The sequence below is a fragment of the Symphalangus syndactylus genome, chromosome 4 (assembly GCF_028878055.3).
Source record: "Symphalangus syndactylus isolate Jambi chromosome 4, NHGRI_mSymSyn1-v2.1_pri, whole genome shotgun sequence".
Lineage (NCBI taxonomy): Eukaryota > Metazoa > Chordata > Mammalia > Primates > Hylobatidae > Symphalangus > Symphalangus syndactylus.
Window position 1 is genome coordinate 125,513,315 of NC_072426.2, and position 22,817 is coordinate 125,536,131.

At 41.4% G+C, this 22,817-nt stretch overlaps 1 long non-coding RNA gene across 1 annotated transcript in view; it reads right to left on the bottom strand.

The window, feature by feature from the left end:
* Positions 1-3,539: 3,539 nt before the first annotated feature.
* Positions 3,540-22,817, bottom strand: part of LOC134736506 (uncharacterized) — a 108,892-nt gene continuing 89,614 nt past the window's right edge. Inside the window, exons 7-8 of the long non-coding RNA XR_010120571.1 lie at positions 4,222-4,370; positions 3,540-3,931 (exon numbers count right to left, since the gene is read on the bottom strand). This is a non-coding gene — a long non-coding RNA (uncharacterized lncRNA). The remainder of the gene's footprint in view (positions 3,932-4,221; positions 4,371-22,817) is intronic.

Sequence of the window (22,817 nt, forward strand, 5' to 3'; positions counted from 1 at the left end):
AAGCCCAGAAAGCTGCCACATGGAATCTTATAAAGTAGAGGAAAAGATTTTACCTTGAGGTCACCTTGTATCTCACCCCTGTCCCCACCCCTCCAGCAGGAATCCCCTCTGCATCACCACAGATATTCCCCAGGCCCCCTGGCTTTGAAATATCTGGTGACAGCAGCTTCCCAGGGCACCCAGCAGCCCTTCCTACTGATGGGCCTCTCTCTCCAGCTGATGCTTCTAGCAACCAAAAGCCACTTCCACTCACTGGCTCCAGGCCTGCTATCTAGAGCAGGGGTCTGCAAATGACGGCCCATGGGCCAAATCCACTCTGAAGGCTGCTTTTATACAGTCTGTAAACTAAGAATGGTTTTTATATTCTAGAATAGTTTTACATTTTTGTAATGTGAAAACACTTAACATTTTAAAAAGAATATTTCATAACACGAAAACTACATAAAATTCAAATTTAAGTCAGGCTCGGTGGCTCATGCCTGTAATCCCAGCATTTTGGGAGGCCGAGGCGGGTGGATCATTTGAGGCTAAGAGTTCAAGATCAGCCTGGCCAACATGGCACAACCTCATCTCTACTAAAAATACAAAAATTAGCTAGGCATGGTGGCACAGGCCTGTGATCCCAGCAACTCAGGAGGCTGAGGCAGGAGAATTGCCTGAACCCAAGAGGCAGAGGCTGCAATGAGCTGAGATGGTGCCACTGCACTCCAGCCTGGGCAACAGAGCAAGACCCTGTCTTAAAAAAAATTTCAAATTTTAGTATCTATGAAGTTTTACTGAAACATGACCACATCTATTTCTTCTCATATTGTCTGTTTTTGCATTACAGCAGCAGAGTTGAGTAGTTGTAACAGAGACCATATAGCCTGCATAGCCTAAAATATTTACTATCTGTCCATTTACAGAACAACCTCTAATTTTAGAGTTCCATAGGCAATCCTAATCCCTCTTCAAATGTGTTAATAACGTTATGTCATTTACCCATCCTAACAACCTTTTTAAGGGCCTATTAATGTCCAAGTGTCATGCAGGCGACTAGGGATGTGAAAAAAAAAAAAAAAAAAAGGTAGTATTAATAATATTTAGTGGTTTCTAACTTCAAGGCTCTACGATCTGGTAGAAAACAAAGGATGCACACAGCGATTAAGATCCCACACCCTGGAGTCAGACGACCTGGACTTGAATCCCAGCTCCACCCTTACTAGCAGTGCCATGTTCACTAGGCAAGTTATCTGAAGTGCCTATGCCTCAGTTTCCCTTATCTGTGAAATGGGGATAGTCATAGTATGGACCTTAAAGGGCTGTTGGAAGGATTAAATGAGGCGATACGTGTAAAGGGCCTGGAACCATGTCTGGCCGCAGTAAATGCTCAATGGGCATCGTTACTGTTACAGGCAAACAAATAAATACAATGATGTGCTGTGGAGGCAGCAACAGAACCTGGTAAGGAGAGAATAGGGATAAAAAGTGGGACACAACCGCTTCTGTCTGGTAAGGAGTGGGGCTGAGAAAGGCTTCATGCCTGTTGGAGTGTTAGAGGACAGACAGGTGTTTTCCCAGCAGACAAGTGGGATGGTGATATTTTAAGGAGACTTCATTTTAAGGAAGCTGCATGAGCAAAAATGTCCCAGACTGACCTCATCTTCCCCCCTCCCCCCCACCCCATCACTCCTTCCCCTCTGCTCCACATCTCCTTGAACTGGACTCCTCTCTCCTCAGCCCCCATCACCATCACCATCACCATCAGCTGCTCAAGACAGAACACACAGGGAGGGGGACAGCCTTGTCTCCTCCCCTAGCTCATCTCCTTCACCAGGTCATGCTGATGCTGCCTCCTGCATGTCTCTCAAATCCATCCTCTCTCTGTATCCAGAGATCTCTCCCTATCTCTGTGTATTCCTCTAATGGCTTCCCCTTGCTCTGAGGATCAAATCCCACTTCCTGATCCTGTGGGATCCATTCCTTCCCTCCCCCTCTCACCCCAGCCAGCCTCACTTTCCTTCCAGTCCTCAGATGCTGGCTTTTCCCTCTGCCTGAAAAGGTTCCTTCCTGCTTTCCACCCCACTCTCCCGGAAGTACTCACCTTTCAGGCGGCTGTGTCAATGCCACTTCCTCAAGAACACTTCCCTGACTCTTGCACTAGGCTGCTACCCTCTCCAGGTACTCTGTCCTTACCACAATCAGAATTGATTAATTATTTGTGTTCTTGTTGTATATAATCTGCAGACTCCATGAGAGCAGGGATTTTGTGGATTTTGCACGGATGTCCTGTGCCTTTCGAAGCCCAGCTTCGAAAGCAGTGACCAGCAGATAGTTGGCACCAAAAAATATGTGTTGAATGATTGTCTTTTCCTCACCAGATAGTAAGCTTCAGTAGACATGGGCTGTGTCAATATTATGTCCCCACAGCCTAGCCTGGTGTTTGGCCTGTGCTAGATATGTCATAAACATTTGTTGGATAAACAAATAAATGAATGACTTCAAAAATATGTCTCCAGCCAGGTACAGTGGCGCATGCCTGTAGTCCCTCCAGGCTGAGGCAAGAGGATTGCTTGAGCCCAGAAGTTCAAGTCCAGCCTGTGCAACATAGCAAGACCCTGTCTCTAAAATAAATAAATATATATATAATTTTTTTTTTCTATTTGTGGCCTGATTTGTGGTCTGAATGGCAGGGAGCAACTCCACCTTCACCTCTGAAGAGGTGTACACTGTGCTTTTACAGCATAGCCTAAAAGGGCAGAAACGTCTTAGCAGCCAATCCCACTAATACAACCATCATGTCTCAGGAATGAAAAGGACCATGTGGATGATTTAATTTAGTCCCCATTTGATATGTGACTCCTTTCTGCACTGCTCTCATCATGCCTTCATTAGGCCTACACTGGAATACTGCAAGAAGCAATAACTCACGGCTTCCTGAGGAAAACTATCCCATCTTTTGCCCCCTCTGCTTGATAGAAGTTCTTTGTGATCCTGAAGTAATAGCTGGCACCTCATAGCTTCCATCCGTGGGTCCTAGCTCTAGGCCTTAGGGCAGTGATTTTTAAACTATAAGTTGCAACCCATTAATAAGTCAGAAAATGAATTGAATGAGTCTTGACAGCTTTTTTTTTTCAATGAAAAAGAAAAGTACAGGATAGAAAGAATAGAATAGAGGGCCAGGAACGGTGGCTCACGCTTGTAATCCCAGCATTTTGGGAGGCCAAGGTGGACGGATCACAAGGTCAGGAGATCGAGACCATCCTGGCTAACACGGTGAAACCCCATCTCTACTAAAAATACAAAAAAATTAGCTGGGCATGGTGGCGGGCGCCTGTGGTCCCAGCTACTCAGGAGGCTGAGGCAGGAGAATCGTGTGAACCCGGGAGGTGGAGCTTGCAGTGAGTTGAGATCAGGCCATGGCACTCCAGCCTGGGGGACAGAGTGAGACTCCGTCTCAAAAAAAAAGAATAGAATACAATACAATACAATACAATACAATACAATAGAATACAATAGAACAGAACAGAAAATATCAAAGTAAACTGAACACAGTAGGGTCAATAATATTTTCTGGAATGCTTATTTCAGTTACATGTGGGTGTTTACAAATATTCTGCATTGAGATATGACATACAATTCTTACTGTAGGTAACAGCCAAGCAGCCTTGAAAGCCAGTGTTCTGGAGAATTAGCAGACTTGTACTTTTCATGGCCCTTTCAGTGTGAGAAGACCAGTTGAGATGGCCTCTAAAGCCTTCTCCTCCCAGCCCAAAATCCCTGGCTCCTTCCCTTGTTTGCATATGATGTGGTTGTTGGTTGCTTTCCCCTGGAACTCTCTCTACAGCCCTATCAAAGAGTAGTTCTGGGAAATAGCAGCTAACAGCATTCTCTAACGCCACATTTCTCTCTCACCAGCAGTTGGTGTACATTTTGTAGTCCTAGTGTTTGTCTGAAAATAAAGACAGACAAAAAATTTGGGTGAGGAATTCTGCCTTCTCTCTTTAATCCATCAACATTACACTAATGGCCCCAAACAGCAGACATAGACCTTTTTTCTGTTTTCTTTGTCCAAATCTCATTGTAGCTGTGCTATGCTCTCAAGGTGGACTAAAATCTAATTAGTTGGAGTTTTTGTTTTGTTTTTTTGGCTGCCACAGAACACTATTGTCTCAGATTCAGATTCCTGTCAACTAAGTCTTGTTCACATAATAAACCATGTCTATTCCATCCAGTACTTACACGGGAACACTGTGGGGCAGGAAGTTAAATTTTCCCAGTTAAATTGCTTCTTGTTTGGATTCAGTCTATGCTCCTGATGATATCATTTTGGGTCCTGATGATCTCATCTCCCTTGTTCACCACTCCTCCCGCCACTTCAGCTTTTGAGCCTTTGGTATAAAGGAAAGAGCAATGACTTTGGGTTCTAGGGCTCAAATCCCCAGTCTCTGCCTTCATCTCAGTGTACCTTCAGGAAAGTTATTTAACCTTTCTATAACATAATATCTATCCCACAGTTTTATAAAAATTCAATTAAATGATATTATATATGTATATAGCACATCTCATCTGACACGTAGTGGGCATGTAATAAGTAGTAATCATGAACAGCAACAACAACAAAATATGTGAACTGGACCGGGGGAAACAAAGCTTTTTTCACCACTAGAAATGCCCCTGTGGGCTGAGAGTTTCCATGATCACAACCATTAAGTACAGCCACTCAAGCAGTTCCCAAGTTTTTTAATTACTTGGGAACCAGCCTATTTTTATTTTTCTTACCTTCAACAACATCCTGAGAGAACTATCAAATGCTTTGTTGAAATCCAAACACAAGGCTGGGTGCGATGGCTCATGCCTCTAACCCCTGGGAGGCTGAGGCAGGAGGATGACTTGAGCCCAGGAGTTCAAGCCAGCCTGGGCAACATAAGGAGACCCTGCCTCTACAAGTAGAAAAAAATTAGCCAAGCATGGTGGTGCATACCTGTAATATCAGCTTCTTGGGAGGCTGAGTTTGGAGGATTGCTTGGGCCCAGAAGTTTAAGGCACAGTGAGCTGTAATCATACCACTGAACTCCAGCCTGGGCAACAGAGCAAGACCCTGTCAAGAAAGAAAGAAAAGAAAGAAAAACAAAGGAAAAGGAAGGAAGGAAGGAAGGAGAGAAGGAAGGAAGGAGAGAAGAAGGAAGGAAGGAAGGAAGGAAGGAAGGAAGGAAGGAAGGAAGGAAGGAAGGAAAGGGAAGGGAAGGAAGGAAGGAAGGAAGGAAAGGAAGGAATCCAAACACACAATTCATTTGACCTCTCAAGACTCTGGTCCCAAAAGCACCAACGAAAAAGAAAGAGGAAGAAGAGAAGAATTTTGAGATCAGCCTGGTGTGACCTGTTCCTTGTCAGCCTGTGCCATGTGCTCATGGTCCCCACATTCTCCACAAAGTGCTCACCAATTAACCCTTCCATGATCAATTCCTGTGCAAGCTGGACAACATGCTTAACTATCTGTAGTCTGTAAAATGAACTCGTTTTCCATCTTGAAAAATGGTGAGATGTGCTCATGGCCATTTTTTTTTCCAACACATCTTCATTTCCCTAAGATTCTTTAAATGTCAAGAAGCAATGACTGAGAATCTGATTTGCAAATTGCCTCAGTACCTTGCAACATCATTAATTTATTCCAGAGATCTGAACTCATTAAGAGCAGCCACATGCTTCTTAAAAGCTCACTGGCAGGCTGGACACGGTGGCTCATGCCTGTAATCCCAGCACTTTGGGAGGCTGAGGTGGGCGGATCACAAGGTCAGGAGTTTGAGACCAGCAAGGCCAACATGGCAAAACCCTATCTTCTACTAAAAATACAAAAATTAGCCAGGCATGGTGGCATGTGCATGTAATCATAGCTACTCGGGAGGCTGAGGCAGGAGAATTGCTTGAATCCAGGAGGCAGAGGTTGCAGTGAGCCAAGATCGCACCACTGCACTCCAGCCTGGGTGAGACTGTCTTAAAAAGAAAAAAGCTCACTGGCTTCCATGTCACTGGCCAGTGCTCATTCTTTCTTTGCATTCTGTTCTACCATTCTCCCTGTTGGAGAAAACAGAAAAAGGAAGTCTTGCAGAGTTCTGCCCTCTCCAGACTGCCCAGCTACAGTTTCACCATCAACTCCAAGCTCTAGATCTGCCGCTGTCTTCCCTGAGCTTCTTGCCAGGAACGTCATTAAGTCCTTTTTGTTGTCTTTAGAAGTTTTTTGCATGCTTCAGCTCATTTTAGACTTTCACCTTCCCGATACTCCTCTTGTAATCATTCTTGGTTGTGTGTTTTTTCTCTGCAGAAGTCTTTGTAAAACCTGAGCTCATTAAGTCCGTCACAGCTACTTTGGCTTCTTTAAATACTTCCAAATTTCCTCCCTTCTTGGAGACTGTCGTGGTCGCAGAGACTGAGTTCGTGTTTGAGAGCTTTTCACTATCAGGAAAGGTTCTCTCTTGTAGGGTCACATATCACAGAAGTGCACAGTGGGCCTGTTCTCTCTGGCCCTATTGATATTTGCCTCCCTAATGGCTTAAGTAGGTGTCCAACCATATCCAGATTTTCTCTTCTTGCCTATAGAAAACCCCAGGATGACACTTTCTTCTTTTGGACAGAATACTGGGTATAAAGTAGTGAGTTGCACGCTGCCTCCTGCCCTTTTGGGAGACCAGCGTACAACCCAATGAGCTTATCAGAGAACTGCAGACTGCAGCTGGGCAAGCTGTAAATTAAAAGTCTGGGATCTTTCTTTTTTCTTTTCTAAAAGAACCCTTTGTGAGTAATAATAATCCTTCTTAGATCTTACTGAGTGCTGATGTTTTTGCCAAGCAATTTTCTAAGAACTTGAAAGGTATCATTTCATTTAATCCCTCCAACAATGCTTTTGGGTAAGACCTATTATTGCTTCCATTTTACAGATGAGGACACTGAAGCACAGAGAGGTGAAGAAAATTTTCCACAGTCATAGAAGAAGTAATAGCGGGGCCATGAATGGACCTGACCCACTAGTCTATGTCCTTGCCAACCACATCAAATAGAGGTATCTCCAATCTTGTTATTATCCCATGGGTATTTTTACACCTATGCTGGATCCTGTATTTATCTCCATTAAGTATTATCCATTGGTCTTTTTATACCTGTGCTGGATCATATATTTATCTCCATTAAATATTTCCCGGCCAGTTTCACCTAGGACCTAGCGCCTATAAATGTCTTCTTGAATTTTGATTGTCTATAAATTCATTGAATACTTCCACTTTTATGCCAGAAATCCTAGCTTTCTAAATCTCCCTCTATTATCCTTCTTATGACTACCCTGACCTTCAATAATTTGTTTATATGTCTGTGAGTTCCCTGATATGAGGAGCTATTACTGATTCATTTTTGGTGTCTGTTGAATAAATGAATGAATGAACTAATGAATCTCATGTATTCATTCACATTCTCAACTTTTAAGAAGTGTTGAGTAGGCTGCCTCTCAGGGGAAACAATAGCATCTGGGTTTTTCAAGAATGATGCTATCTTTTTCCTGGTGGGGTTGACCTTTCCAAGTAGGCTGCCTGGTGGAGTGTCATAAAACTCCCTCTTCTCACAAATTATCCCACATGCCTGCAATTCCACAATGAAAGATTTATTCCTTTGACCTATGTCTTACCAGCCATTTCTACCTTAGTCCCCACTTCACCGAAGAGAAAAGATTCCCTAGACCCTAGAGGAGGAAGCTTAAAGACCATGAAAACAGAGCAGAGGAACCCAGGGGACCTCAGAGAGGAGCCCAGGGCCCACATGGTGTACTGATGGTGACTGCGAGCCATGCGATAAAGCCCTTGAATAAGAAAAGAAAACAAACAGAAGTGTCCTGTTAGATGACTCTCAAAGCACTTTCCAAGGAGATGTAGGCTCATCATTTTAAAGCAGGGAAGAAACTTAAACCAAACCAGCTTCTTTGAAAACAAAAGTCTTTATCAAAGCTATTTTCTTTAAGAAAATAGCCTCAAAGGCCTTGGTGAAACACCTGAGGAATTAGAGCAGATGAGGTCAGTTTAATATGTGTCGTGTGTGTGTCTATAAAGATGTGAACCAAATTGAACTGTACTTATCAGCAAAGTACTGAATCGGCAGAAGAGCCCAGCTGCACCCCGAAGTGGCCACTTCTGAGAGCCTGTCGACAGCTTTAACTTGGCCCAGTGCCCACCCCTCTTCTCAGCACATTTTTGACTTCCCAGCTATCCACACCCCATGTTGGCTTAGAAATAAAAGGTTGCTGTTATCTTAAGTGAGCGATTTAGCCCTTATTTAAGCATTTCTTTAAAAAAAAAAAAAAAACGTTCCATCAGCATGCTGAGGAGCAGCATCCCGGTCTTCCTTTTGCTGCTGACTCTCCAGGGGTCTCGGGTCAGCAATTTCAGCTCCCTCTGCCTCAGTTTCTGCATCCGGGCTTAGGGATTGCGGCAGGGGAGGAGGAAGTGATGGCTACATTAGCAAAGTGCTTTCTACCATTTCATTACTCCATTAGCGTCTTCCTTCCTTTCCTCCTCACTGGAGTATTTTGAGAACTAATGAGATAATGGTCTGCAAGTGGTTGGAAGCCCCTCAGAGGGCGTTAGTACCCAGGACACTGGTCTCACTTCCTCCTAAACTAATTCCAGTTATCAACAATGTGCACACACATTCAGATCGGAGGAGTGACCTCACTTGGAGACTCGGCGGCCAAAGCCACACACATTGCCTCACAGCCATTGATCACAAGAGACATCCACATTATCTCCCAGTTTTATTCTAATCTTCAAAGCAAATATACAGCAATTCTGCATGATCCCAAGAAATGCATATTTTAAAGTGACAATAAATAAATAATAGAAAATCACTCAATTCTCATCTGGAAACAAGAGGCTGCAAAATGTACTTGCAGTAAGCGTGCTTTTAAAAATCCAAATTCACATTGAAAAAAATCTATTTGTGTGCAGATTAAGATATTCATAAGGAATGCTCCACTTCCTGTGATGTGTGCCTCTGATAAGGATACCAGAGTAAAGGGAGTTTACTTGGAACTGCATAACATGAAAGGAAAAAGACCTGGTTCTTCAACAATCTTGTAGAGATCAACTTAATTAACTGATCAATTTGGAGTGGGGCAGGTTAGAAAATCCATTCAAGTATCGCTGATGAAATTGACAGGTGAGTTTGGTGCAGATAGGCGGGGAGAGGGGAGAAAGAGAAAGACAGAGAGAAATGAATCTCATACAAGTAATTCCTTCCAAGTCTCTGGTTGGTAGATCTGGAGGACAGCCCCCTCTCCAGTTTCACAGCTTTGCAAAATTTAACTGTTTCTCTGTGTTCCACTGAAAAACTTCATTTCAGAATCCTGCAAATGATTTTGTCTTCTGCTCATTTGTGTTAGGAATGTAGAGACTGACATCTGAGCAGTGCAGGCTGTGGGAATTAGGGAAATAATGTTAGAGCTATTTAGATTTCTGCTTTTCATTCAACAAATATAAGGGGAAGACTTTAAATATTAGATGGAGGAAATAAAATATGGATAAAGCGGTATTCAGACTAGGTCTTTATGGAATAGTAATTGCAAACCCTTTCCAAGTCTTTCTCCTAATTGCTCCTTGAATATTGAGGCTGCTTCTTTTAGTTTCTGGGGCTAAGTTCACCTCTGTAGGATTATGTCAGGCAAAGAACTATGAACACAAACAGCTCCCATTAGGGCTCTCAGCCCCAGGGGTCCTGACAGCTGGGAAGTGTTGCAAGTAAACTATTACAAATAATGGAGAATTGAAATTTATCAATGATTTATTACACAGACTATAAGCAACATTTCAGGGTTATTACCATGAGGATACCTCTCATTCACCCACATTTCAATTTGATTTTACTTCCTTTTTCCTGTCTTTTGGACCACAGATCCACAGAGTTGAATTAATTCTACTCTTTAGTGCATGGTACACTCATGGATTCATAAAATGCCCTTCAAAAATGCTGTTGTTGTTTTCCCTCCAACTCGCTCATCCCACTCTCATTCCCCCTCCTCCACATCCCCTTACTCCTATCTTTATGTAGATATATGGACATCCTTGAATAATATATAATATTACTTTGTGTGTGCATGTTTAATATCTAATTTACAAAAGGCAATGGGCTATAAATCTCATTCTCTCTGTTACTTTTTTCATCCAGCTCTGTTTTTTGGAATATCTCCTAGCTGTTATATTGAAATCTAATCATTATTGCTGACTGCCTTGCATCCAGCACAGTTGCTTCCTGCATTGCCCTAGGGATGAACGCCTCGGTTGACTCTAACACACACACACACACACACACACACACATAAATGGTGCTGCAAGGACCACCCACGGAGATGTCCCCTCACACACACACACACACACACACACATAAATGGTGCTGCAAGGACCACCCACGGAGATGTCCCCTCACAGATCTGTGCAGGTCTGTCTCTGGAGGCTGCACTAGGAGTGGGATTGCGGAAGCATAGGATATTACACTCCCACCAGCAGTGTCAGAGGGCTCTCTTTTCCCCACATCCCTTTCAGCACTTGATATTAATAAGGTTTCCAATTTCTGTCAATCTAATTATTTTAAAGTGGATCGTGTTATAATTTAAATTTGCATTTCTCTGATTACCAGTGAAGTGGGTATCTCTTCACATGCTTAATAGCAATTTGGGTTTCTCCTTCTACAAACTGCCCATATCCTTTGCCCGTCTAGCTCTTATGTGAGTTTCCAATCCTTTTTTTGCCAATCTGCAGGAGTTCCTTGGGGCATTAATTCCTTATTCATTTTAGACACTGTGAACATCTTTCTCCATGCCATTGGACAGGCAGGTTAACTGTTTTGAACTGAAATCTTTAATTTTTTAGATAGTCACACCCATCAATTTTCCCCTTATGGTTTATGTTGTTTGGGTATTGGTTAAGAAATGTGCAGAAAACTACAAAGCCATAAAGATAGACCCCTATAGACTCTTCTGTAAGATTTGTGTCTTTTCCCTTCACACTTGGGTCCTTAGTCCATTTGAAATTTATTTTTGTCTGTATTGAGAAGTAGGCATCCAGCTTTGGTTTTTTCCATAGTGAGTCATTTATCCCAACACTATTCACTAAGTGATCCAGATTCCTCCCACAGATTTGGGAAATGGCTCTATTATATACCAGTTTCCCATGGATACATGATTGGGTGTCCAGGTGCATATTCCATTTTTTGGTCAGTTTGTCTATTCCTGCACCACTACCCCATAGTTTTGTTGTGGTAATTTTGAAATATGTCTTAGCTAATGTGTTTTCTTAAGTGGGAGAGAAGGGTAGGGTTATATTAGTGGACTAGGAATGGTACAGAATCCCACAGCCTCTCTCATCCTTGTCATAGCCCGTAATTCCCATATTAGGTCACTCATGGGAAGGGATCCTACATGAAAATTTCATCTGCAATCTATGTCAAAATGGGGCGGGGGAAGCTGAAACATCTAAGAGGTCACCTGTTTGCCATGCACAATGTCCTGGAATTAAATTCCATAGCTTTCAAAATAAGAGTGTCAATATGTTTTTACTCTTTCTTGAAAGTTAATACCTTGAGAACCTAGAACACAATTCTTCTGTGGAAATCACAGAGCTTCAGGAGTTGTTTCATTGGATTGCCAAGAGTTCCTAAGCGGGTAATATGTACGCAGCAATTGAGGGGCAAAGTGGTTATTAATAAGCCTCACTCCAACAGCTGCTAACTAGTTTTACTAATCTGTAGTGGAACTGAAACTAGAACCCAGATCTCCTGAGAGTTCCTCTTCAACTTTACAAATCCATGTCTAATGCTCCCTGCGTGCTAGGCATCATTACATGGAGTAGAAAAATGAGTAAATAGACAAGCTCTCTGTTTACATATTATTCAATCAGTGACTTGCCTGGGCCCTGGCTTTGTACTCTGAATCATGGAAGAATGGACCTATTATGAAGTTATGAAGATATTTAGTCTATCTTATCAGCCAGAGGTCAATTCAAATACATTTTACATAGACCGGCTGACAATCAGCTAAAAATTCCAAAGAGACTCTGCTGTGGTGGATTAACTGGCCAAATATAGACCTAGTCTATCACTCAGATGAGACAAAATGGTATGCCAAAAATGTCCTTCCAGAACAGGAATTAGATTAAAGCTACATTAGGGTTTCTGGATAGTCAACAGTTGAGCTGTTTCCAGCTAAGGGAAAAGACAGAATATTCAGGCTCAGGAAATAAAGAAAGGGAGAGGGAGGAAGGAGGGAAGGAGGGAGGGAGGGAAGGAAAAGGAAATGAAAAAACTGATGCTCAGTTGGGAATACCTAGGAAAAAGGCAGGATGTAACAGGGGCAGAGACATCCAGAAAGTCTTCTCCTTTCCTCCTCTCTGACTTTACCAGAATCTCATTTTGAGCCTGAATTACTTGTGAGTAAATATCAGCAATTAACTAGCACAAATAAGGTGTGGCTGACACATAGAAAATATTCAATAATTATTAGCATTTTTAAAAGTAGACAAATATCTCTTAGAAATAATGAATTGAACAAAGGAGTACATGAAGCTTTCATTTGCAAGTGTGAAATAAACTGAACATTATTTACATTGTCTATTTATTTTTGTTTTCCCTGTAGCCAAATTCCTGAAGGATTTATCTCATTAAAAAAAAATTTAGGTGTTGTTTATCATAGCAAAAAATAAAATAAGAGTAAATACAAGAAAAAGAAAACTGCCCTAAAGTTTGGTTGAAGAAATTTCAACATATTCATATTTTGATATTCTACTAAGTCTTCATAATTATTCGAAATCATGTGGTGGATTAAGAGTAACAAAGAAAGATATTTAGACTTTGTGAAATTGAAAAAGCAGGTTAGATGATAATATAATTTATTATTGAAGAATTCAGAGCCTAGAGGCAGACAACTTGGGTTAAGCTCCCACTTCTTCCAGTTCAATAGCTACAAGGCTTTCGGCAATATTTGTAATCTCTCCCTGCTTCAGTTTCCTCACCTGCAAAATGGCAATAGAAATTAAACCTACTTCAGCCGGGTGCAGTGGCTCACGCCTGTAATCCCAGCACTTTTGGAGGCCGAGACAGGTGGATCACCTGAGGTCAGGAGTTTGAGACCAGCCTGGCCAACATGGCAAAACCCCATCTCTACTAAAAATAACAAAATGTAGCTGGGTATGGTGGCAGGTGCCTGTAATCCCTCAGGAGGCTGAGGGAGGAGAATCAGTTGAGCCCAGGAGGCAGAGGTTGCAGTGAGCCACAATTGTGCCATTGCCCTCCAGCCTGGGCAACGAGAGCAAAACTGAGAGAGAGAGAGAGAGAGAGAAAAAAGGAAGGAAGGAAGGAGGGAAGGAGGGAAGGAGGGAGGGAAGGACGGAGGGAGGGAGGGAGGGAGGGAGGGAGGGAAGGAAGGAAGGAAGGAAGGAGAAAGAAGGGAGGGAGGGAGGGAAGGAAGGAAGGAAGGAGAAAGAAGGAAGGGAGGGAGGGAAGGAAGGAAGGAATTAAACCTACTTCATAGGGTTCTTGAGACAATTTAGTGAATCAATTAATACACGCCAAAGCAATCTGAACAGCACCAATAGATGTTAGTTATGGTGATTATTATAACAGTCTCATCTCATATCCTCCTATAGAGAAATGTCTGTAAAGATATACTATAAAATTTTAACATTGTTTATCTCTGGAAGGTGAGAGTATGGATTTATTTTTCTTCTTTCTGCTTATCTGCATTTTTCTAATTTTCCCAGACATGAAAATATATTGATTTTCTAATAAGGAGCAACAAGTTATTTTTAATTTGTGAGAAAAGATCTATGAGATGGGCAGAGGCAGGGAAGAATGGGACATCCACACTGTCAAGAGCTCCCTGCTGACAAACAGCATGGCAATGAGGATGGTGCTGGGTTACATCCCCAAATAAGTAGGGGGTGAGGGGCTGAGGAAGGGAATAAAGGAACGTTGGAGAGAGTGACATTCTCCTCCTTGTTTTTTATCTCACACTCAAGGTGAAGGTTCAATATAGCAGCAAAGTGAATAAAGAAATGAAGTGCTGTAAGAGGTCACAGGGACAAACATCGAGTGGCTCTGGAGTTTTGAAAGGCAATGGATAATTTCACCACCATTAATAACATCTGCAGTCCTGCCAAGCAGGCTAATGGCAGGGGTAATTAGAGCCTGTGCTCTAAGATAGATGACTGCTTGTCAGAGCAGGAGAGCAGGTCCACCCCAGGGGCCACTGCCCAGGGGTAGTCAAGGCCAGGAGGGGGCAGAGCCTTGTCAGGAAGGACCCTACCTGATCACAGGAAAGAGATGACCCAGACTGGCCTCTGTGGGAAGACTCTTAGCTCACAAAGGAAATAGGGGGTGTCGGGGCAGTTCAGGGCTTGAGTCTAAATATAAAGCTGGTCCATACTAATCTACTGTCATGAAATACTTTCATACTTCACATGTCCAGGATTTAGACTTACAGAGAGACGTTCAGTTCAAAGAAGTCGTGAAATCAATAAGTTTTGTCATTAACCAGTGATTACCCAGCCATCATTATGCACTGGTAGAGTGATTTTCTAGTCACTCAGACTAAGAAGTGGCCATGTGAACCCCCGGGGGGCGGAGCCTGCAGTGAGCCGAGATCACGCCACTGCACTCCAGCCTGGGCTTGAGCAAGACTCTGTCTCAAAAAAAAAAAACAGAAGTGGCCATTTGAAGACTTAATCTTTTTTCATGGACAAAGAAAGAAATGGGTTTAACATGAGCATTTTGGTCTTTCCTTGTCTCTAAATCAAGTTGTTCAGTTTTTTAATAAAGATGACTAATGTATTTTTTCTAAAGGCTTTGTTATGAAATACAAAGATTTATTTTTGAAGTGAAGATTTCCATCTGGATAAGTCTCAGAAAAAGTCCTTCTATCCACGAGATGGTTCCCTACTGAGGATGCCAAAGGGAAACACTTGCAATGCCACTTAGGGATTTGTCCCAATAATTTCACTTAGGCAAAAGTATATCAAATGATTATTTCAGTAGATTTCTATACAAGTTTACTTGTTTGGAGATATTAAACCCCCAATGCAATGCTGCACAATTTTAAAAGACACCTAACCAACTTCCACTTATACATTTCAGATTGAACAAGAGTGTTTGTATTAGTCTGTTCTCATGCTGCTAATAAAGATATACCTGAGACTGGGTAATTTATAAACAAAAAGAGGTTTACTGGACTCACAGTTTCACATGGCTGGGGAGGCCTCACAATCATGGCAGAAGGCAAAGGAGGAGCAAAGACACGTCTTACATGGCAGCAGGCAAGACAGTGTGAGCAGAACTGCCCTTTATGAAACCATCAGATCTCATGAAACTTATTCACTATCATGAGAACAGCACAGGAAAAACCACCCCCATGATTCAATTACTGCCCACCAGGTCCCTCCCACAACACATGGGGATTATGGGAGCTACAATTCAAGATGAGATTTGGGTGGAAACACAGCCAAACCATATAGTGTTTATCACATATTTCTCCTGGAACCCCTCTGAAATGATAGAAAAGGAATTGAAGATGTTTACAATCACACACGTTAAAAAAAAGAAAAAGAAAAGGAGATGAGAGCAGGCTACTGATGCCAATTAAACATTACAAGATGGATGAGACCTGGAACTTTCTTTTCCAGGAGTATGACAGACTAGACTTTGTGGCAAGCTCTGTTGCCCAAATATACTGAGATCCTTGTTAAAATACATTCAGCAAATATAAAGAGACAAGGTGGGAAATATGAGGGAGAGGTTAAGAAAGCCAAAGTGAGAAGGTGTGATAGAGCCTTACAAAGAGATAACGAAGAAAATGGAAGAGGTGTAAATGTTCCTGAACAAATGAAAAGTATCCATCTACTGATCCAGGAAATAATCCATCTATGAAATTCGCTAATATTAGTAACGTGCTACTTTTCTTTATTTGAAGGTGTATTCATTAGCATTCACTTTATTATTAGGCTTTTAACATGTAAGTACAGCAGGTGTACTCTTTTTAATGTCTTAAAAATTACATACTATAACAAATTAAAGTACTGGCATAAGTGCTGAGTTAGGCTTCAGCTTTATGAACTTTCCTAAGTTCCTATAAAAAGACCCAACAACAAGTTAGTCTATGAGAGTGTAGTCTTAGAGGTTAATGATTTTGCCCCTCCTTGTTTTCTGTTTTCTCCTTTCAGAACCCCTATTATTTGTATATTGGACTTCTTGATTGATATCACATTTTCTTATCTTTTCTCTGCAATTTTTTATCTTTTTAATTCTGTTTCCTGAAAGAGTTCTTCAATGTTTATCTCCAATCCCTTCTATTCAGGTTTTAAATGTCTGCTATAATGTCTGAATTTCTTTAAACGTCTGAATTTCATCTAAGATGGGTTGTTTCCCGGATTACTAGATTGATAGTTTTCACTAGTCCAATAACATTTATATTTCCTCCATTTTCTCTATTATTTTTTTATAAGACCCTGTTAAGTCTTAGAGGTTGGAAGCATCACATACACCAGAAGACTGGGATGAGGGGTGGGGCTGAAAACTAGAAGATTGGTTAAAAGTCTGTACAAGGAGTAATTGAGCCTGGATTCTTTCCCTCTATATACTAAGCAAGATGGCTGGTCCTCCTCTATTCCAAAGACTGTAAGTTTTGTCTCAGGAGAAATTGAGTTGAAAGAGCTCTAACCTTGACACCAAACATAACTGAAAGCACACTGGATTCAGTGACAGCCTCTCTCCCATTCCCACACATATTTATTATTATTATTACCACTTCAACCCTAATTCCCAGAAAGCAGATTAGAAATTTGGTCTCTGGGCCGGGCGCGGTGGCTCATGCTTGTAATCCCAGCACTTTGGGAGGCCGAGGCGGGCGGATCACAAGGTCAGGAGATCGAGACCACGGTGAAACCCCGTCTCTACTAGAAAATACAAAAAAATTAGCCAGGCGTGGTGGCGGGCGCCTGTAGTCCCAGCTACTCGGAGAGGCTGAGGCAGGAGAATGGCGTGAACCCGGGAGGCAGAGCTTGCAGTGAGCCGAGATTGCGCCACTGCACTCCAGCCTGGGCGACAGAGCAAGACTCCGTCTCAAAAAAAAAAAAAAAAAAAGAAATTTGGTCTCTGGAGAAAAAGACTGATGACTGACCCCATTCCCCCAAATCTAAGAACCCTTATTCCTGGGGGTTCCCTAATGCAGCCAGCAGGTCCCCACTATTCATCCTATTGTGAAGAAAGTCTCCTCTCCATAAGCCTTATCCCTCTCCTGCCCAGTTTCTGATCATCTCTTTTGTGTCCCAGTCTGAAATGTAAAGAGATGGCCATGTGTTAACAGACATTTGACGAAAGCTCCCAATATGAAGGCCATATATCAAAACAAACAATTTGTTGGGGGAGACAGGGAAGAAAGTAGGAGGGAATAGAATCAAGGTAAGTACTGAGGAAAACTACGATGGTAACAAACTATAATTAATATTGAAAGATAAGGGATAACATTGCATCTATGAAGCAAGAATTAAATGTTATAAAATGGAACATCCAGAGAAAGAGAAACAGTTTTTTAAAATTAGAAACATCATAGCAGACATCTAAAAATTCAATAGAAGGAACTGGATGATAAAAGTAGAAGAACTCTTTCAGGAAATAGAATTTAAAAGATAGAAAATTACAGAGGAAAGAAAAGAAAATATGATATCTATCAAGAGGTCCAACATACAAGTAATAGGGACTCCAAAAGGAGAAAACAGAAAACCAAGCAAAATTATTAAACACAAACTCCCCATATTTAAGGGTACATGTTTTCAGTTGGAAAAGGACCCTTGAGTATCAAGTAAAATGAATAATAAAAAGATCCACAACAAGTCACATTGAGTGAAATTCCAATATAGCAGGGATAAAGAGAAGAACTTAAAACAGATGGTATAGGGAGTAGGGGGAATAGGTCATATATAAAAAATTAGAAATGAGAATGTTATTAAACTTTCAACAGCCAGAGTAAAACCTCACAGACGGTGGAGTGATGCTCCAAAAAATATTTCTCACCTATAGTTATACACCCAGTCAAATTCTCAGTCAAATATGAGAATAGAATGAAGGCTTATTCAAACACGTGAGTTTATTTTGCATGAATTCTTCCTTAAAAAATTTATGTCCCAGTAAAACAGTAAGTCAATAAAGTAAACCAAGATGGGAACTAAGAAAAAGTAGAGTCTAAAGTTGTAGAGAAATAAAAAGAATTCCTAGGATGTTGGGAAATCAAGCAGTAGAAATAGAGGCATGTTATTTAAAAATTTAAGAATTACTATAAGAAGGCCAGGTGCAGTGGCTCACACCTGTAATCCCAGCACTTTGGAAGGCCGAGGAGGGCAGATCACGAGGTCAAGAGATTGAGACCATCTTGGCTAACACGGTGAAATCCTGTCTCTACTAAAAATACAAAAAATTAGCCGGGCATGGTGGCGGGCGCCTGTAGTCCCACCGGTAGGGTGACTGAGGCAGGAGACTGGCGTGAACCCGGGAGGCGGAGCTTGCAGTGAGTTGAGATCACGCCACTGCACTCCAGCCTGGGCAACAGAATGAGACTCCATCTCAAAAAAAAAAAAAAAAGAATTACTATAAGAAGAAAAAAAAACAGCCAAAAGACTTGAAAGTGGTTGCTTCAGGAGAATGTAACTTGGAGTTGGGAAGGGGTAGGGTCTACTATTTGATTTTTAAAATCTGTATGTATATATTACTTTAAAATATTTAAGTTAAGAAAAATGTATCTCAAGACTAATCTAGAACACTCTGGAGCCTAGTTCTTTTTTTTAAAGCATCAGCTACAGTTTATTTTTATCCATTTCAGTTCTTAATTTAAGCAATGAAGCACAGAGAAAAATTGGAAACAGTAAAGAAATGGGGAAAAAAGAAACCACATTATCCATAATCCTCCAACTCTATGTGGCCATCCGAATCATTTTCCTTTCAATATTTTCATAGAGTTGTAGTCATGGCTTCCATATAATTATATCCTGCTTTTTCTCTCCCACATTATACTGTGATCAATTTCCAGCTTGCTATATTGCATTGTAATCATCTTTCTTAATGGCTTGACAAGTCTTTTTGATCGGACTGTCATACTTTACAAAATAGGTCACCTCTGTGTTAGTCAGGGTTCTCCAGAGAAACAGAACCAATAGGAGGTATGCGTATATAAATACACACACACACACGCACACACACACACACACACAATTTATTATGAGGAATTGGCTCACGCGATTATTGAGGCTGAGCAGATCAAGTCCCATGATCTGCTTTCTACAAACTGGAGAGGAGACCGACAGTATAATTCCAGTCCAAGTCTGAAGGCCTGAGAACCAGAGGCTGAGGGTGTAAATCCCAGTCCAAGGGCAGAACACTGATGTCCCGGCTCAAGTACAAGGCAGGAAGCAAAGGGGCAAATTTCTCCTCCCTCTGCCTTTTGTTCTGTTCAGGCCCTCAAGGAATTGGCTGATGCTCACCCACACCGAGCTAGATCTACTTTACGGAATCCACAGATTCAAATGTTAATTTCATCTTGAAACAACCTCAAAAATATGCCTAGAAATAGTGTTTAATCTGGGCACTCTGTGGCCCAGTCAAGTCCACTCATAAAATTCACCATCCCAGCCCCCTCTCCCTCCTTCCCATGGTCCTTTTTTCCTGCTTTTCAGACACTCCTAGCATGTGCTCCTCCACCAGCCTTGGCCCTGGGATGCTCTTTCTCGCTGTCACCACTCAATAAGTGGCTTAAATGCAACTCCCGCAAGACCTTTCGTGAGCCCTGGGCTCCAGTAGGCCCCTTTCTTTCACATCTGTTTTCATCACGGCGGTTTTCACTCCCTGACATTTTCTTTTTATTTCTTAATTTGTTTATCTGGGGCCTGTCTCCCTCAGTTGATTGTAAACTCTATGGATGCAGAAATTATATCTTTCCTATATTCCACTCAAAGACCAGCACAGAGAACAGAGCTTGGCACAGAGAAAGCACTCAGTAAATATATGAGGGGTGAGGGGTGAATGAATAAGTGACTGAATAATGAATGCATGAAATGCTAACTGCTCAGGGTACAGAAAGAAACCTGAGGCTGAACAGGAATAACGCAGAGTTTGTTAAGCAGAGAGTCAAGAGATCTGCTTCTAGTCTTGGCTCCGCCATTCATCAGGTGCATAACTTAGAATAAGACACACTGAACCTCTCTGTGCCTGGCTTTCTCACCTGTGAAATGAGCAGGTTGGAGTAGATGGTCTCCATCATCTGTTTTAACAATAAATACTGAGGTCTGCCTCTTTGCAAGTCCTCATTTTGCTAAAGATTTGTGTTGTGACTTTTGGAGAATAACTTTAGTTGGTTTCCCAGAAAGCTGGATGAGTAGAAAATTTAGTCAAACAAATATATCTCTCCTTTTTTTTTTTTTTTTTTTTGCCCTGCATGACAACCAGCAATTAGTTTTAAGATTTCTTGACTCTGTCTTTTCTTTTGTAAGAGAGTAACTGATTGATTGAGTAGGTAAATAAAGCAGCCTGAAGCTGGAGGGTGCCCTCACAAGAAACTTCCTTGATAGGCAATGATCCTTTAGGGAAATAGTAGAGAATGGCAGCTGAAAGCACATAGTCTGATGTCAGACAAACCTAGTTATAAGTAATCTCCATGCAGGAACCTAGACAGGTTACTTAGGCAGAGAGGGTTGTATAGTAGTGCCAAATGCTAGAGCCAGACTGTAAGGGGTTGAGTCCTAGTTCTGCCGCTTGTTGGCTATGAAACCTTTCATGTCTCAGGTTTCCATCTGAAAATGGAGTTAAGAAAGTACCTACTTTATAAAGTTACTGTGAGGAGTAATGAATTCCAAACGCATAAAACCCCTTAGTCAGTGGGCGCTGAGAGCACACAGAGTCACCACTCTTTGAGTTTGCTGCTATTGTTGTGCTGTCATTACTTAATTTATCTAGGTCTGTTTCTTCATTCATTCATCAATGATTATTTACCAAGTGCTTTTGAAGAGGCATCCTATCACTTCATTAACTTAAGATGAGACTTCTGGGTCTCAATTATAAAATCATTAGCCTATAAGTCCTGGGAGGAAGTATGTTAATATCTCTTGCAATCATTCTCAAACATGCTCCCCTGGCAGTACATCTTGGGGAGAACTGCCTTCTGGCTGTGTCAGTCATCCAGGGGAGCATGGCTCACCCCCCACGTGCAGGATTCACCTCCCCTCTGTCATCCCACCAGAAGTTGGACCTCACTGTGCTCAGAGTCAACTCTTCCGACTCCCAGTTAGGGCCAGAACAAGCAAGGCAGGTAAATGACAAAGTGAAGGGGAAGAGAAACTCAGAGGTACAAATGGAGGCACTCCAAAAAAGAGAGAAAGAAGTAACAAGGCACTAGAAGTTGTTTCCTCCTAACATATAGAGCAATTGGCAGAGATGAATTTTGGATCTGACGTTCATCTCTGCCCTCACTTTCTCTGTCATTTCCCTCACTTTCATTTCTGAGAATACTTCTGAAGCAGAGATTTGGGTCCATGATAGTGGATGAAACAGGAAAATGTTTAGAAGTAAATAATGGCAACTTTAAAGAAAGGACTATCCAAGCTGCTAACAGCATATTGATGTGCTTGCATATGGAAGAATTAAATAAGTTCATAAATAAATGAAGGTAGATCTTGAGATTATAGCTATTGAATGATCCTTGGATCAATAACTGGAGCCTATCTTTGTAGAGTATTTATATTTCTCCTAGTCCATAGTCAAAATTAAAATTTATGATCATGGTCTGTCCAACTGCCTTAATAGGGCTTCAGAAGGAACTTACAACCTTCTCCTGCAAGCTTGGTCTTCTTCCATGGTCTCTAACTTCATCCAAATAAGGCATATAACCTAGCAGTTTTATTCTTCACACTCCTACTCTCTCAACATATCCAAACATCAGCAAATCTTACTAATCTTAGCACACAAATACCTCTCAAATTGGTGAATATTAATTAATTTGAAATAGTTATGGTTAGCATGTTCAAAAACATAAATTTAAAAATAAAATATAGAAAAATAAATAAGACATAATTAAGCAAACAGGTGACTCTATAACAACTGTCAGACATTTTGGTCCCGTGAGCCATGGGGCCAGTGAGTCATCTTGGATGTCTAACCCAGTCAAGTTCTGGATGACTGTGCTCCAGCTGGCATCAACCGCACAAGAGGTCCCAAGTGAGAACAACTCAGCCAAGTCCAATCACCCCCATGGAACCATGAGAAATAACAATAAATTATTGTTTTAAGTCACATTTTGGTGTGGTTTGTGGTACAGCACTAGATAATCAGAACCTACCAAGAATAGACTGAGAAGTTCTGATTAACAATTAACAGGAAGTCCAGAAGAAAATAGAAAAAAAATGGCAGAAAATTATATTCAAGAATATTCAAGAATTTTCCAGACTTGAGAAAGACATGAGTTCTCGGCGTGAAAATGCACACCTTATATGTAAAGCAAAATAATTAAAAATAAATCCACACCTAGTCACATTGTTGTGAAGCTGCAAAGTTTAAAAGCTAACAGACAAAAAAGGCAGGTCACCTACAGAGTAAAGACAATTGAAATGGCAGCAGGCTTCTCATCAACATCAAGAAATGCATGATAGCAGGAAAGTAATATTTTCAGTGTTGAAAGAAACAAACTGTCAATCTACAATTCTGTACTCATCTACTTCATCATTTGCGTGAAAGCATAATAGAGACATTTTAAGAAATGCAAAAACTCACAGCGCTACCTTTAT